Below are 17,556 nucleotides of genomic sequence, written 5' to 3'. Positions count from 1 at the left end.
GCCCTCCACCGTGCCTATGCGTTTTTCGGGGAAAATGACCCTTGTACCCCCCCCTCTTCCTCTTATTTTGTCCCTAGACTATAATTAACCCTCACCTAGCTTGTGTTAAAGGTTAGCAAAGTATTTGATAGACACTAGAGAGCTTTGTCATTGTATCCCCTCCACTTGGAGATCAAGTCCCCTCTTTGGAAAAATTCCTTGTGGATTATCAAGGCCTCCTCTTGGAGAAGATCAACATCAAGACATCATCTACTTGGAGTGGGAAGAACTTTACCCTAGTGCTAATTTTCCTTGAATTATTCTTGTATGCTTGTGGATATCATGTATGCTACTCTAGTGGATGTGTTATTTGGGTTTGTTTGGGTGGTTCTTCTCCTTGTATTCTTGTGTGTTCATCACTTTCCCCCCTCCAAGTGTGAAAAGATACCATCTAGGGTTTCACCCTACAACATCTTGGTATCATGAGCAAGGTTGATTCACATCTTGGCGTCCCTACCCCCCATTTGCTAGCTTGGTTTTATTGTTTTTCGTCCTAATTCGAAAATCCCCAAAAAAAATAGCCCCAAAAAATTTTCTTACAATTTGTTGGATCTTCTGGGATTTGGTTGTTTTGGTCCATGGATTTGTTGTTTGGCTAGTGGATCTAGCCCTTACCCATCCATCCCCACCCTTCCCACCATGAAATCCACCGAATTTGGCAATTTCCCAAAAATTTCCGCCCAAATCCGAGACCACCAGGCACCCTGCACCCTGAAACCCTAGGTTCCCGCACCCCCGGGCTGTTTGCCCCTGACCACCCCGGGCACCAACACCTTCCACCCCCGGTGCCCCCCCCCCAAAACAGCCCAACTACACCTCGTTTTGGCCATAACTTTCACCCCCGAAGTCCGTTTTTCATGTTCTTTAGCTTGTTTAGAAGCTCTTGACATTACCCATCCACATATATCATTACCACCAACATTTGCCTCCATCAAAATATTCACCATAAAAACACCCACCTTCCACATTTGACCGATTTTGAGTTGCGGTTTCTGTTTCCTAAGGTGTTTTGGCTACTTGGGAACGGTTTGACATCGACGACACCGCTCCTCATCGTCGCATCGACCTCGACATCGACAACGACTACTATAACATCATTCCAACTGTAAGCAAGGATGGTAACTTCGATGACACGTAGTACATTTCCTTGCCTTTGCTTTGATAACCCGAGCCATTTTGCCTCACTTACCTATTGAGACTAGCAAGTTGAGAATTGCCAGCCCACGCTCCTTGTGCACCTTAGTGATACGCTTACCCCGCATAGCTACATTTAGCATGCAAATCATGTTGCTATCATCTTTGTGCCATAAGTATCTCCCATGCATATCTTACATACTTGTCTCATATTATACTTGGCTCAAGCATCAAGCATAGTGGAAAAAGGAAGAAGAAGAAAGAAAGAAAGCTTTTAAGCAAAAGAGGAGAAACAAAGAGCTTGTCAGCAATAGCATTGAGCCATTTTGCATCGCTACATCATCTTGGTCACTGCATACTTAGCATATTTGGGATTGAAGACGGCACATTTCTCTCATAGGTTGGTGCACAAGCGTATCTAGCCCATTTGAGCAATCGAGCTAGCGTCTCTCTTGCATCCGTACAACAAGAGCATTTACCGTGGTCACATATCTTGAGCTCACTCCTTGGTTGTGCGGATCCCATCTATCTTCCGTGTGTGTGTGTTCCTAGTGATATTCTTGGGTTTGATCTATTTGCTTACTTGAAATTTTGTGAACCTACTCAACCTTATCGATATCTTGACTAACATTTGCTTGAAATTTTGTGCCACTCATACTAATCAAGATCCTCCATAAGATTTACATCTGTAGGTGCGAGAAACAAACCCGGTACCAATTCTACTATTGTAGCAATACATCAAGTGATACTCAATACATCCTCAATCTTCGGAAAAGGTAACTTTGGTATTGTTCTCTCATTTTCCTACTCACCACCACTTGGTTATGATGGGTAGGCCCACTTCTTTGGAAAACCCTCTATTCGAGGAGCAAGGTAATAAACGTGACTATGTCACCAATAAACACTTCTTGATCGCCCAACGAGCTCTTCATCAAGAAAGTGAAGCTTTGGGTGAGCGCATTGAAGAACTCGCCACCGACCTTTGTCAATTGGAAGCAAGGAACCGCGACTACCTCGACGCTAAGCTCACCACACAAATGGAAGAATTCCGCAACATGATCGTGAGCTGCACGTCTTCCTCAACCTCATCGCCAAGACGGCGCCACTCAAGCCGCCGCTCAAGTCGTCAATCTTCAGCCTACTCTTCTTCCGATGCAAGTCCTCCACGACATCGCTTTCACCAATGTGACGATCCACAAGATCGCCAAGCTCAAGAAAATCCATTCCATGGCAATGGTTTACAAGAATGAGTCCGAGCACATGAAAGGGCGAGATGCCAAGCACGAGACGCCAAGCACAATACGCGGAGGACCAAGAGCGACATCCACAAGTACCACATCAAGCACGTCAAGATGGTGATGCAATCCGACAAGCACAAGAGTGGCGTGAGGCACAAGCACTCGAAGCATAACGTGGACTCCGCGAGACCACTAGAGCCGTCGATGAGCGCAACCGCCAAGTGCGTGAACAAGAAGGAGCACTTCGTCAAGCACGACAAGAAGAAGCCGCCCGGGATGAAGAACAACAAGAAAGGCAAAACCAAGCGCATATTCCTCGTCCTCCTCCACGACAAGAGCGACACCAAGTGGAACGAGTGCTTGGAGATCCTACTCCACGCCAAGAGCTACATCAAGAGGAATGAGCCTTTGAGGACCTTCCTCCACAGCAAGAGCGACATCAAAACTGCCACTATGATGAGGAACTCCGCTACGACAAGCTCAAGTTCACCATGCCCAAGTTCTCCGGAAGCAATGATCCCGAAGAATATCTCTCATGGGCATTGAAAGTCGACAAGATATTCCATCTTCACAACTACGACGAGGAAAAGAAGATCGCCATGGCCTCCCTCGAGTTTCAAGACTACATCCTCATTTGGTGGGAACAAGTGATCGACCGCTGACAAGCAAGAGGCGAACCACCCATCACAACTTGGATGCAAATGAAGGATGTCATGAGAGCTCGCTTCATGCCTACACACTACACCCGTGATCTTTTCAAGAAGTTGCAGCTCCTCAAGCAAGGCACGAAGATGGTGGAAGAATACTACCAAGAAATGGAGATTGCCATGATAAGAGCCAATGTCAGGGAAGATGACAAGAAAACTATGGCATGTTTCTTGAACAGCCTCAATCACCCCAACAAGCGGATTGCCGACTTCCAACCCTACTCCAACCTTCTCGAGCTAGTTCATCAAGCGACCAAGGCCGAGAGACAAGTACAAGATGACTTCAAATACGCCAAGTACTCTTCCAAGACCTACGGCTCCTACACTCAAGCTCCTACGACTTTGGCACCTCCTACCTCAACTAGAGCATCATCGAGTACCGGTGACAAGTCAAGTTCCAAGCAAGTTACGCCTTCCTTGACTCGTCCTCCAGAAAGCAACTACAAATCTAAAACTCCCTCATCTTCGGTGCCACCGGATGATCCCGTCAAGATAAGTTCTATCAAGTGCTTCACATGTGGTGGCCGAGGACACAAGTCCTTCCAATGCACCAACAAGTAAACCATGATTTTCAACGATGATGGCACATACGACTCCATGAGTGAAGAAGAAATGGAAGCCCTTGAGCACGTGTCCATGCACCGGCGCGTGAACGAAGATGAAGATAATCAAGTCTTTTGTGACAATGATCCAAGTCTCGCACTCTTGGTATCCAAGGTCTTGACACTCCAACACTAACAAGACGAAGACCAATGGTGCCACATCTTCCACACCAAAGCGGGAATCAACGGACATTCCGTGAAGGTCATCATTGACGGAGGAAGTTGCCACAATTTGGAACTGAAGAGATATGTTCCAAGCTACAATTGGTCAAGAAGAAGCATCCTCGACCCTACAAGGTCCTATTCAAGTGGATCACACGGTGCAAGTTTCCTTCAAGATCGGCGCCTACAAGGACACCTTGGAGTGTGACTTGGTTCCAATGTCCATGTGCCACCTTCTCTTGGGAATACCTTGGCAATTCGACCGTGGAGTCATCCACAACGGAAGAACAAACCACTATAGCTTCAAGATGAAGGGCAAGGAGTATGTGATACGACCTGTGTCACCAAGCCAAGTGATCGCCGACAAGCAAGCATCCACACATCGTGGAGAGACTAGTGAGAGAGTGAACCACCACAAAGAGAGATGAGAGAAGTGTGTGAGAACCCATCGAGTGTCATCCACTATGTCCTACTATGCAAAGATGAGGTGGCAAAAACTAATCCTTCTAATCCTCTCCCTCTAGTGTTCTCTAACTTGTTGCAGGAATTCACGGACGTCTTCCTCCATGAGCTACATCTGGGTCTTCCTCCTACTCGTGGCATCGAACATCGGATCGACCTCATCCCCGGTGCACCTCTTCCGAACAAGGCTCCATACCGCGTCAACCCCGAAGAAACTAAGGAGATGCAACGGCAAGTACAAAAACTCATTGACAACAGCCATGTACATGAAATCTTAAGTCCTTGTGTTGTTCCGATTATTCTTGTGCCTAAAAAATATGGTAGTTTTCACATGTGTTCCGATTGTAGACCCATCAATGATATCACCGTTCGCTATAGGCATCCTATTCCACGCCTTGATGATATGCTAGATGAGCTTAGCGGTGCCACCATTTTCTCGAAAATTGATCTTAAAAGTGGCTATTACCAAATCTGCATTCAAGAAGGTGGTGACTGGAAAACCGCTTTTAAAACTAAATTTGGCTTGTACGAGTGGTTAGTTATGCCTATGGTTTTATCGGAAGCTCCCGATACTTCCATGCGTGTTATGCATTTCGTGCTTCGCCCATACATTGGAGTGTTTGTTGTGGTCTAATTTGACGACATACTTGTATTTATCAAGTCCATCAAAGATCATGTAAATCATCTTAGGGCCATTTTGCAAACTCTTCAAAAAGAACGTCTTTATGCCAATATGGAAAAATGCACTTTTGGTGTTGACAAGCTTGTTTTCTTGGGTTTCGTTGTTTCTTCAAAGGGTGTTCATGTTGATGAGTCTAAAATTGAAGCAATTAAAACTTGGCCTCAACCCACTAATTTGCAACAAGTGCGTAGTTTCCTTGGTCTAGCGGGTTTTTAGCGTTGCTTTGTGAGAGACTTTAGCACTATTGCCGCACCGCTGCATGCCTTGAGTAAGAAAAATGCACCTTTTGTTTGGGGACCCTCGCAATCTACCGCATTTGATGAGCTCAAATCTTTGCTTACACATGCTTCGATTCTTGCTTTGCCTAATTTTTACAAAACTTTTGAGGTTCATTGCGATGCTAGTGGCAATGGTATCGGTGGAATTTTGATGCAAGAAAAGCGACCCATTGCATACTTTAGTGAAAAACTTTCTGGTGCTCAACTTAACTATCCCATCTATGACAAAGAATTGTATGATTTAGTGCGTGTATTGCATGTTTGGGAGCATTATATTTGCCCACATGAATTTTTCATACATACCAATCATGAGACACTTAAGTACCTTAAAGGTCAAACCAAGTTGAATAAACGACATGCTAAATGGAGTGAATTTATTGAATCTTTCCCTTATGTGATCAAGTACATTAAGGGTAAAGAAAATGTTGTGGCGGATGCTCCTTCCCGCAAATGCATGTTAGTTACTCAACTTGAATTGAATGTTGTTGGATTCGAACATATCAAAGACTTGTATGAGCACGATGTTACTTTTGCTACTCCTTATGATAAGTGTGTGACGCATACATCTTGGGAACGATATTATATCAAAAATGGTTATCTAATGATAGCTAACAAACTATGCATCCCTGAGTCTTCTCTTCGTTTGTTACTTTTGCAAGAGCCTCGTGGAGGAGGACTCATGGGACATTTTGGCCGCGACTAGACTTATGCAACGCTCTCCAAGAACTACTTTTGGCCCAAGATGTTCCGCGATGTCTCACGCTTCACCAACCAGTGCTCTACATGCCGCAAAGCGGAGTCGCAATCTCAATCCCATGGTTTACGTATGCCACTTCCTATTCCACATCAACCATGGGAAGATATTAGCATGGATTTTGTGCTTGGTTTACCTAGGACTCAAAATGGCAAGGATTCTGCATTTGATGTTGTGGACCGATTCTAAAATGGCTCATCTCATCCCATGCAATAAGATAGACAATGCTTCACATGTTGCAAATCTTTTTTGTAGGGAAATCTTGACGTTACATGGAGTGCCAAAGACAATGATGTCGGACCGAGACGTCAAGTTCCTAAGCTACTTTTGGAAGACGCTATGCGCCAAGCTCGGCATCAAGCTAATTCGACGACCTATCATCCTCAAACCGATGGCCAAACGGAAGTAACCAAACGGACGATATCTACTATCCTACGCGTGTTGATAAAGAAGAACATCAAGGAGTGGGAGGAGTGCTTACCCATCGTCGAGTACGCCTACAACCGAGCAAGACACTCTACTACCGGCAAGCCCCCCTTTGAGGTTGTCTACGGCTTCAACACTTTGTCGCCCTTGGACATCCTTCCTCTGCCGCTCCAAGAATGAGCGAACACGGACGCTAGCGCAAGAGCCACCTACCTCAAGAAGATGCATGAAGAAACAAGGTCATCGATCAAGCGTCAAGTACACCGCCTCGCCACCAAGATCAACATCAACAAGTCACCGATGGTGTTCCAACCGGGCAATCTCGTATGGTTACATCTCCGCAAGGACTGCTTCCCCAAGGAACACAAGTCCAACTACTTCCAAGAGCCGATGGACCCTTCAAGGTGCTCGCACGCTACAATGACAACACCTACAAGATCAACATTCCACATGACAAGTACAACATAAGCGACATCTTCAACGTCAAGGACTTGGCCAAGTACCATGGTGATGAAGATCATGAACCGCGGACGGATCTCTCCCAAGGGGGGGGGGAGATGATGCAGAGCATCCCTCGACCATCCCCATGGACGTCCCCTCACCACCGCAAGCTCTAAGAGGACCTATGATGAGAGCTCGCGCACGTGCCATCGAAACCGAGGTTAACTCCTTCCTCTTCATACTCCATTTGAATTCACACGAGAGTTGGGTCCTACCTCAAACGGAAGTGTTATGCATTCTTAGGTACCATGATCATGAAGAGGCTATCAGGGAGACTCGAGCACCCATGGAGGAAGAGAAAGAAGAAGGAAGGCAGACGCGTGAAGAAAAGGAGGCCCCGGACCAACCGGCCCTCACCTACAGCCGGCGGAGCTTCTGGCCACCCCGGGTGCCCGGCCTCAACCTGGGTGAGGCCCTTGCCAGCCCCGGGTGCGTGGCCGCCCCTAGGCGCTGCCCTTGCCAGCCCCGGGTGCCTGGCCCTCCTGCCTGGTGCTGCCAGACACCACCCCGGGTGCCCGGGCCACTACCTCCTAGTGCCCGGCCTCTTCGGCGCCAAGGGCACGACCCCCCTAACCGGTCCAGGTGCTCGGCCCCACGCGCCCTGGGTGCCCGGACCCTCCACCGTGCCTACGCGTTTTTCAGGGAAAATGACCCTTGTACCCCCCCTCTTCCTCTTATTTCGTCCCTAGACTATAAGTAACCCTCACCTAGCTTGTGTTAGAGGTTAGCAAAGTATTTGATAGACACTAGAGAGCTTTGCTCATTGTATCCCCTCCTCTTGGAGATCAAGACCCCTCTTTGGGAAGAATCCTTGTGGATTATCAAGGCCTCCTCTTGGAGAAGATCAACATCAAGACTTCGGCTCCTTGGAGTGGGAAGAAATTTACCCTAGAGCTACTTTTCCTTGAATTGTTCTTATATGCTTGTGGATCTCATGTATGCTACTCTAGTGGATGTATTATTTGGGTTTATTTGAGTGACTCTTCTCCTTGTGTTCTTGTGTGTTCATCACTTTCCCCCCTCCAAGTGTGAAAAGATCCCATCTAGGGTTTCACCCCATAATATCATCCCTTTCGACAACACATGGAGTTCCGGTTGTGATTTTATTTATATGCACAAAATGCATGTTATATTCAAAAAATGTCTTAAATATAGCAAACAATACCTGAAATGCGTCAGAAAATCAAACTCGCGGTATAATGGTGATCGTGTACCGTGAAATTTTTTATGAGGCTAAACAATGAAGTCATCAGCCACTTGAGTTTGAATTGACACGCCTCCTTTTGGAAACCGTGATCCTTCTTGTGAGATGCTCCAGTTTCAAAGGAGCGATCATCAAAACTTGTGCCAAAATTTACCAAAAAAATTCCACAGGGCCGTGAGAGCATGCCACAGGCACACGCCGATTTTGATGATGTCCGGAATCCATCTAAATTTCCTGTAATTAAACTACCAACTAGGCCTACACGAGTGGCAGCACCTCGCGGCCGAAATGTTTGAAACTTCTCCCCGCTTCTCGGACAATCGATGAAAACTCGCAAAGCGACACACAAATGATTTGTACATCTTCTTTGCTAACTAACACCCACATGTAAACGGAAGGTAAATGCAAAAAAAAAATACTTAAATATAGCAGACGAGACCTGAAAAATGGGCCAGAAAATCTGACCTAGGGTATACCCGTGATTTTTTACAGTGTAAAATTTTTTGAGGCGAAACGATGTAGTCACCGCCGATTGGAGTCCGAAGTGCCGCATCTCCTTTTGGAAACTATGATCCTTCTTGTGAGATGCTCTGATTTGGAAGGCGTGAGCATCAAAACTTGTGCCAAACTTTACCAATTTTTTTTCATGGGATCATGAGAGCACGCCACGGTGACACACCGATTTTCGTTATTTTCGGACTCTATATGCATTTCCTGTAATTAAATACCAACAAGGCCTTCGCCTCTGGCCGCACCCTACGGCCGAACTGTTTGATTTTTTTTCTGTTTCTCGGACAACGAATGAAAACTCGCAAAGCGACACACAAATGATCTTGCTAACACCCACGTGTAATTGCGGCTATAAATATATACAAATCAGCACCCAGGTTGCAGAATCAGTTATTCTTTACCCGAGGTAATCTTACGATCACTTCATAAATAAATTATGTTTGGAATACAAATAGTTACATTCATATTGATTCACTACGTAAAATTTGGTATAAGAAGGTTATAAGACCAAAAATATCGCATTTTATGTATGTTTTACGTTTGTAACTTTACGTAACATAAAATATTTTTTACGACGAGTATATATTTTCTTACGTTCTCTTTTTACTTATGAAATAAGACAAAATTTACGAAACCTAAGAATACGGTGCATTGGCATCAAAACAGAGAGGGGGTGAAGAATAACTATTCCTCACCGAAGGTGACGAATAACGCGACCCTCTCTGTCTGTCTCCTCTCTATATATATATAGGACAGGGCTATTCTATTACTCTCGCCCCTATATAGGACCCGATCTACAATTTCCGAACCGCTGCAGAAAAGAAAAGAAGCCCACTACCCCGGCCTGACAAAAGAAACGCTCTCAGTACACCTGCATCGCCACCTCACTCCACTCCATCCACCTAGCGCCATTCGCCGCCGCCGCACCTCGCCCCGGCCATCCCCCACCCCCTACCTCGCGCCGGCCGCCCCGCCCTGTCTCGCACCGGTCGCCGCCGCCACACCTTGCCCCGGCCATCCCCACCCCCGTCTCACGCCGGTGGCCCCATCCCGTCTCGTGCCGGCTGCCCCCGCCCCATCTCGTGACGCGCCGCCCCCACCTTCTATTGCGGCCGCCATGCCCACCTCCTGTCGCAGCTGCCGTCCTCACCTCCCGCCGCGGCCATCACCCAGCAAGCTAACCAGCCGACCAACTGCGGATATCAAGCATGACACCGGCCCGGATCCCCCGCACACCAACGACCCCTTCCCAACGAGTTCCAGCGCCAACCATCCCGGCGCTGCTCGTGATCCCCTCCTCCATCAGCTCCACTTCGCCACAGCCGCCAGTCCGAAGGAGTAAGGGGTAGCATGTCCACTTCCTCTACTCACCGGCGCCCAAGAGACCGATGTACTCTTCGAGCTTCTCTGCCATCAGTGGCCGCTCCGCCCACCAGCCAGAGGTGAGTTCTTCTCAGCTAAGAGAATGGAGTCCTTTCAGGGGTGAAAATTGGGAAGCTCTGGTGTTATCACCATCTGAATTTCGTTCTTCAGATATACAAAATTATTCATTGTTCTTCGGTTGCTTAGGGGGAACATGGTTTCCTTGGAGAGACATCTCTACTGAATTAGGTGTTGAAAATGCTTTCTTATGTATGTTTCAGTGGAGAGTCCGATCATTTGCTGCTCAAAATCCGACAACAATCCAACAACAATCGGAGGAGGAATGCGCTACAAGCAAGTCCATCATCGATGGCAAGGTTGGCCGTGTATTCCTATTCTTTTAGTTGTCTCTGTTTCAACCATATAATTCATCTAGCATAAGGTATCATCGTTACAACCTTTCAATTTGGTAACTTGGAGGTAGTTTTCAAATACTGTATTTTGACCTAAAAGCAAGGTAGCAAATTACTATAGATACTACTTCAAAAAGCATGTCCTTGCTCAACTTCTGAACTTCTGATCTAGATATCTTTCTTCAAGAATGATTCAATGTTACTACCTCCTTGGAAAGAGTAGCTAAGTATATGGTTTCACTTTGTTTCTTGTGTTAGCCAACTAGAACTTATTTTGCTTCTCAGACTTGCTTGCCAAGTTCTTTGTGCATATCCTTATTTGAAAACTGGCTCCACCCTTCTCCCGTTGAACCTCTCATGAAGCTCGTGCACGTATAGCAGCAGCACTAGCCCCCGTTCGTGTCATGGACAAGATCAGTTCAACTTGTGCACTTGGCCTGTTTGTGTGGAATGTCTGAGCAGAAAGAGAAACAATATATTTTTGCCAATTTCTTCTCTCTTTCTCTCTCTCTCTCTCTCTCTCTCTCTCTGCAGTTATAGCTACCAACAGACCCATCTATGTGGTATGGAAATAGGAGGTAAACCACAGAGACTGCCACTAGTTATTAAAGTGATTTTGGCCACTAAATTCTCTGTTTTTCTTTTTTTTCCTAGTCATTCTTGTACTGCCTGCCATGAAAAAACCTTCGTCAGTTCACAGAGAAGAAATTCTTTTTTTCTTCAGTGTGTATTCTATCGTTTGTTCCGTGTGTATTTTTGTTCTCTTTTCTTCAGTCCACAAAGAATATATATTGTCAGTTCATGAATAGAGAATTTCTGTAATAAACTTAATATTAGTTTGGTGTGTACTCTATCATCAGTTCATGAAAAAATACAAACTAGTTGGTGCGTGTGCAAAAATATCATTAGTTCATGTTTTGAAATTCTGTAAGTTTACATATATCACCTAAATAAGTAATTTTTTGTAGCGAGTTTCTTCAGTGTCTATTCTGATTCAAGTGCCTTGTTCTTCCTAAAACACATGGTGCTTATGTTAATGCCTATGGGAGAATAGCACGTACAGGGACTGTGTACTAGCGTTGAAAACAGGATAAAGTCCTAAGAAAATGATGTTCTCCCTTGCTTCCACTTCCATTCGCCACCTCAAAACCCCACGCACTACCGCCCTCCCTTACCCCCATGTAGCGCGCCGTGTGCAAGCTCTTCAGTCCAAGTTCTCCGGCGAGCTCGTCTCTTGTTTAATTTTCTTTAACACTCGGTAAGGAAAATGATCGTTCAACTTCAAATATGTTTTGGACTGATTGTTCAAGTTCTTTCGTATAGAAGGTTCAGAAAGTTTTGTTCCTGAAAATGCACATATTTGGAGTGCACCAATATATATATATGTGTGTGTGTGTGTGTGTGTGTGTGTGTGTGTGTGTGTGTGTGTATGTATTTCTGAATTTGCTCTTGAGTAACAGTTCAACATGTATTACACCATCAATTCATAATGGAAAGGCAGCAAACAGTTCAATACTTTTGTGTTAAAAACGTAATAGTATAGAGAAACTTTCATAGTAGTTTGATGGAATAAATCGCATCAGTTCTGACTTGGATCCGTTCTTGCCTACAATGCACTGAAAAATCAAATTGCGTGCCTTTGTTCAGGCTTGAGAAGCATGTATCTCTAGGATATGTGCCATGTTAAACTTGAGTTGTTTTCAGTTAACACAGACTGACTGTCTCTTAAGCCTAAACTAAAATTTATTTATGGGAGAGACACCTGAACTGAAGTTGTTCCCAAGTAAAAGAAACTTCAACTTGTTTGAGCATATGCTGGTTAGGATAATTGTAATTACTTTAGCTCTTGTCAACGGTAACACAACAAAAAATTTGTCTCCTCTTAAATGTAACTTGAAGAACGCTAGCGCTGAGGTTGGGCATTGTTTATCAATGGTAAGTTGTTCATAGGGCCGGCCGGCAGAAAATTTCCTAAGTTCAACTATATCGCTAGAGCTTCAGTCCAACTATGTTGCTTCTGCGATTTTCCTTATGCGGAAAATCACACTGAAGAACGTTCAACTATGTTTCATCTCTAAAATTAAACACATTTGTTATTTGAGCTAAAATCCCTAGAGCTTCAGTCCAAATTTTGGTGATTCTTGTACCTATTGTTTAGAAATCAATGGTAAAAATTTCTGATTGCAGCAATGGCATGCTCCCAGCCCGTCGAGATTGAATCTTTCGACACCAGTTCTCTTCACAGCGTGGCTCGACGTGCAGCCCGCCGACTCCATCGTGTACATCCAGACAATACGCTATGGTGTACTCCCCCCGTCCGGAAAAGCTTGTCCCTCAAATAAATGTATCTAGCATCAAGTTAGTGCTAAATACATCCATTTGAGGAACAAGCTTGGGACAAGTTTTCTCGGATGGAGGGAGTACAATTTAATGCATGAAATAAGCCCATCAATTCGGTTTCATTTTCTGAATTTCTTTTGAACTTGTTATCACTTAACTTTTACATGTATCTAGTTACGGTAGTACTTACGAGATCAAGCTACTTCATTTTTTAATCAAATTCTAGAACTTTTACATATCCGTACTGCTGCTGCTCCATACTCGTATTTGCTATTTATTCTTATGTGTGCACTAATCTTCTAATACTATTCACGATCCAGCTTCTAGTTTTTTCTCTAGTATGTGCTTCACTTCTACAAAAAAAAGGGTTGGGTTATATAAATAGGATAAAGATGTTTGCTTTCTTTCCAGAAATGAAATGGTTGGACATGTATCGACGATGTAAATAAAGCTCTTCTCTTGTGTTGTTTGAAAATAAAATCGCACAAGTATGTGGTGGAAGTTTGTATCAGTTCGTAGAAAAAGAAACAAAGTTCAAAAAGAAAAATTGTGAGTTCACCTTACATAAAGTTTGTAAGTACAGAGATATCACCTTGATGTAGTATGTAAATATGTATTGCAAATTTGCAATTCAGGAATGGGTGTGTGTGTTGTAGTCTTTGCATACAGAGTCGATGTGTGTTTTTGTAGTGCTGGTAGTTGTAGTCTCCCGTGTTCTCTGCCGCCGTCAAGGGCGCATGTGTGCCGTCCTCAGTCCAACCCCATGGCATCAGGGTGGTCGAGTTCATCGCGACCAGTAGTCCATGGCTGTCGGCTTCAACTTTATTCCACCTAGGTGCTTAAACTTCTTTTTGGATGTTTCTTGTATGAATATGCATTTTGGTTATTAAATTCAGTACAACGAAACACATGAATCCCCAACTCGTACAAAATTACTGATTCTTTTAAACATTTAGTAGATTTCGCCATTGGTTGGTCTACTTGTGTAAATCTGTCAGTTCATGACAAGTAACTTCTGACGCTAGAAATGTAGGATGTTTGTGTGAATGTTGCTTGTTTCAGAGAGAAAAAGAGTTTGTAGTTCCATCACATGGTGTACTGAAGAACATAAGCATGGTGTACTGAACAACATAAACATGGTGTACTGAATAAACATACGCATTCACATAAACATGCCAGCAACTCCTCTTGCTATACTCATTCTTGTACTTGTTTATTTTCTTGCTTGGAACTGGTTTCTTATCCTTCTAACAGCTTTTCTCACATTTCATCTAAATTTAGTTTCAACTAAAACCAGAGCTAATGCATTTGTGGCATTGGATGAGGTTGCTAGGAAGATTTGCATTAGAGAATGCTTTGCTAGAAAAGCTTCTATTGATCTCTGTCCACGAGTGATGCTGCCCCGCGTCCGATCGACGACGTCCACGAGCGCCAGCAGCCCGTATCTGGCGGCAAGATGAAGGCCACCCATGAACCATGCTTCCCCTAATCATGCACACCTTGTGTGAGTTCGCTGCTGAGAAGAAGCACAAGCACCTACAGTTCCCGGTGGTCGCCTTGGTCGCACTTGGCCACGAGCTCGTCCACCATGGTGACTGGCAGCCATCCAAGTATCAGTCCAAGCAGAACTAGTTCGTATAAACTGACTGGTTTACCCTAAGTTTCCACCATTTAAGTTTAGTTCAATTCCTAATTTAGGTTCAGCTCATAGGAGCACTTAAAAATCAATTAGTTTGTTTTACTTATATTCCATGAACTTCTGGTGCCATAATTGATGTGGTAGTGACATGAACCCCCTGTCCACCACTCCAGGATCCATTGCGTGTTCCCAGTCTGACCCCATGGCGTATATTAACTTGGTTGTTATAGTTGCTATAGCAGATATAGTACAAAACTCTTTTTAGGTTTCTTTGTGAACTTATAATGTTTACTATATATGAACTTGGTTGTTCTTTTTACATGAACTTGTACAGTGCCTTGTCAGGTTGTGTGTGTACTACCCATAGGAGCACTAGAAAAATTAAGTTCTATTTAATTTCTAATTTAAATTTAGTTCATAGGAGCACTTGACAATCAGTTAGTTTGTTTTACTTATATTACATGAACTTCTAATACCATTGATTCAGTAGTGACATGAGCTCCTTCTCCACCACTCTAGAAATGTGATGACAGTTTAGCAAAAAACGGTCTATCATCACTTCAGATTCAAAAGGACCATAACTTCATAGGAAGAAAAGTTCAATGAGGAAAAGAACCAATGTGGATCACAAAGAAACATGGGAAAACTAAGGCGTTGTTTTATTTGTGCTCTCATTTATTGTACGCTTTGGCTTTTTTTCAATGATATTTATTACATCCTTCATCACTGATCTTGAGAATGAGATTCATTCGTGCATTTCTATATTCATTGTGTAAATCTATTGATTTTTAATGGGTTAGGGATTTCGGGAGAGTGGAGACCTGGATGAGCACTTTTAGGCATTATTGGCCATGACAATAAATGACAAGGAAGAACACTTTCAATAGTCCAAGAAGACAACAACAACAACGAGAAAAATGGAACGATGCACCGTGCTGACATTGGCGAATAACTATGATTTTGTGCTCCTGTTTGTTGTTATGTCAATGAGAAACCAATACTTCTCTTCTTCAGGTTTTGTGTTTTGATCTGTGAGGGATAAACAAATTTTCCTATTCAAGTGGAAGCTTCTAGTATATGATGGATGTGGGATTTATTCTTACATGCACTGTTCAGTGCTTCTCTTTGTGTAATGTTTTATGTTTTCAAGTGCTCGATGGAAAATTATATACCTAGTAGTTCATGTATTATTACCCGAGGAGTTCATGTGTTACTGCCTAGTAAGTAAACCTATTAATGACTCCCGCAAGTGATGGAAAAAATGGGCAGTAAACTGATGAGAAAATATCATCCAGTTCAACGATATAAACCATGCAAGTTCGGGGATGATGATACAGTAAATTGTTGAAAAGTTACATGAAAAATTGTACCGAAAAAACATAGTAAAGTGGACTCTGTGAAAACACACGCTCAGTACAAACCCAAAAACCATACGGAGAAAAACCAGCTCAGTACAAACCCAAAAACCATACGGAGATCAGTTCGAGTGCTATGTTTTCGAAATAGAAAATACAGCACAACCAGTCTCACCGTGTTCAAAACTACTCTGTGAAAAATACACCAGTACAAACGCACACATAGACCAGTACAAGGAAAAAATAGCACAACGTGTCTCGCCGTATTCCAAATTACTCTTCAATGGTTGCGAATTTGAGAAAATTTTCAACACAACTAAGTTTCACATTTTTGATAGCTTTCTAACGGTATATTATTTGCCCCATTTCGACAAACCTTAAAATTTTCGCTTTTGAAATCAAATTCAACCGTATTCGAATTCGTTTTTAAACCGTAAGGAATTAGAAAAACATTGTATGTATAGTATATATATGACAAATTTTATCTACCACCAGAGGTAGTTACCACCACTTTTAGATTTGTATGTTGTATGTAGTATCTAGCAATTCGGAGAGTATGTATGCGTAGTATGTACTACATAAGAATGTTTAGGTAGTATGCATCATATTTTCAATATGCTTGATTTTACGTACAAATATATACGTATCTCACGATATAATAAAAACCATGGGCCAACTTGCTTTTTTTCATGTTACCCACTTGGGATTATCATATATATAATATATGAACATACTTACAATGATAAAGTAGTATATAGAATACCATATGATAGTATATGAGACATGTGGGGTAACTATCCGTGGGTGGTAGGATGGATTTTTCCTATATATAGCATGGTAAATGCAAAAAATGACTCAAATATAGGAAACAAGATCTCAAATGCACCAGAAAATCAAACTATAGGGTACAATGGTGATTTCTTACCGTGGAAAGAAAATTCGAGGCGAAACGATGAACTCATGTTTTCATTCAAACGATAATATGTTGTTAGTTCATATAAATGTTTTCAAATAGCACATGGTTCACTCACAAAAGCCGTGTGCCTATCAAACCGTGGCCGATGCCCCCCTGCTGCATGCGCGATCTGAGTCATGCATTCTGATTGGCCAGAACCCAAACCCCACGGATCGTACGTCTGCACTGTTGGATGCTCCCACATCGGACGACAATACTCATCCCTTTCATCCGCACATACAATTCCGGTTAGGATTTGATTTATATGCCAAAATGCATGGTAAATGCCAAATATGGCTTAAATATAGCACACGAGACCTGAAATGCGCCAGCAAATCAAACCTGTGGTATAATGGTGTTTGCTTATCATGGGAAAAAATTAGAGGCAAAACAATGAACTCACGTCTTCATTTCAAAATTAGCGCGTCTTCATTTCAAACGAAATTATGTTGTTTGTGCACACGAGCGCTTAGAGACAACCGTTTGCATAGGCCTTTCTGCGTGGTGACCGGGGATATTTTTTCACCCTTTTCACCTAGGCCGCCAACAGCCCCCAACGCCCGCCCGTGTTTCACTCAATTAGTCCACCCAATCTCCATCGCCAGCTACCCTCCCCAGATCCATAGCAGAACCCTCTACGGCGCCGGCGTGCTCAGCCTGGCCGTGTGCCCGCTCTTCGGCGTCAACCCTACCTCCACTGCCGTTCCCAACATGCGGCTGCCCGCGCCTCGTCGTCTTCGTTTGCTCGCTAGCCACCCTCGGGGATATCGATCCTGTAACCCTCGCCTCTCAT

General features: G+C 43.7%; 1 long non-coding RNA gene across 1 annotated transcript; it reads left to right on the top strand.

The window, feature by feature from the left end:
• Positions 1 to 9,523: 9,523 nt before the first annotated feature.
• Positions 9,524 to 15,739, top strand: LOC123069822 (uncharacterized). The gene is made up of 3 exons (XR_006433007.1): positions 9,524 to 10,141; positions 10,343 to 10,438; positions 15,254 to 15,739. It is a non-coding gene; the product is annotated as an uncharacterized lncRNA (long non-coding RNA).
• Positions 15,740 to 17,556: the final 1,817 nt, after the last annotated feature.

This window comes from Triticum aestivum, chromosome 3B (assembly GCF_018294505.1).
Source record: "Triticum aestivum cultivar Chinese Spring chromosome 3B, IWGSC CS RefSeq v2.1, whole genome shotgun sequence".
NCBI classification, from domain to species: domain Eukaryota; kingdom Viridiplantae; phylum Streptophyta; class Magnoliopsida; order Poales; family Poaceae; genus Triticum; species Triticum aestivum.
This window is presented reverse-complemented; position numbering and strand designations above follow the sequence as displayed.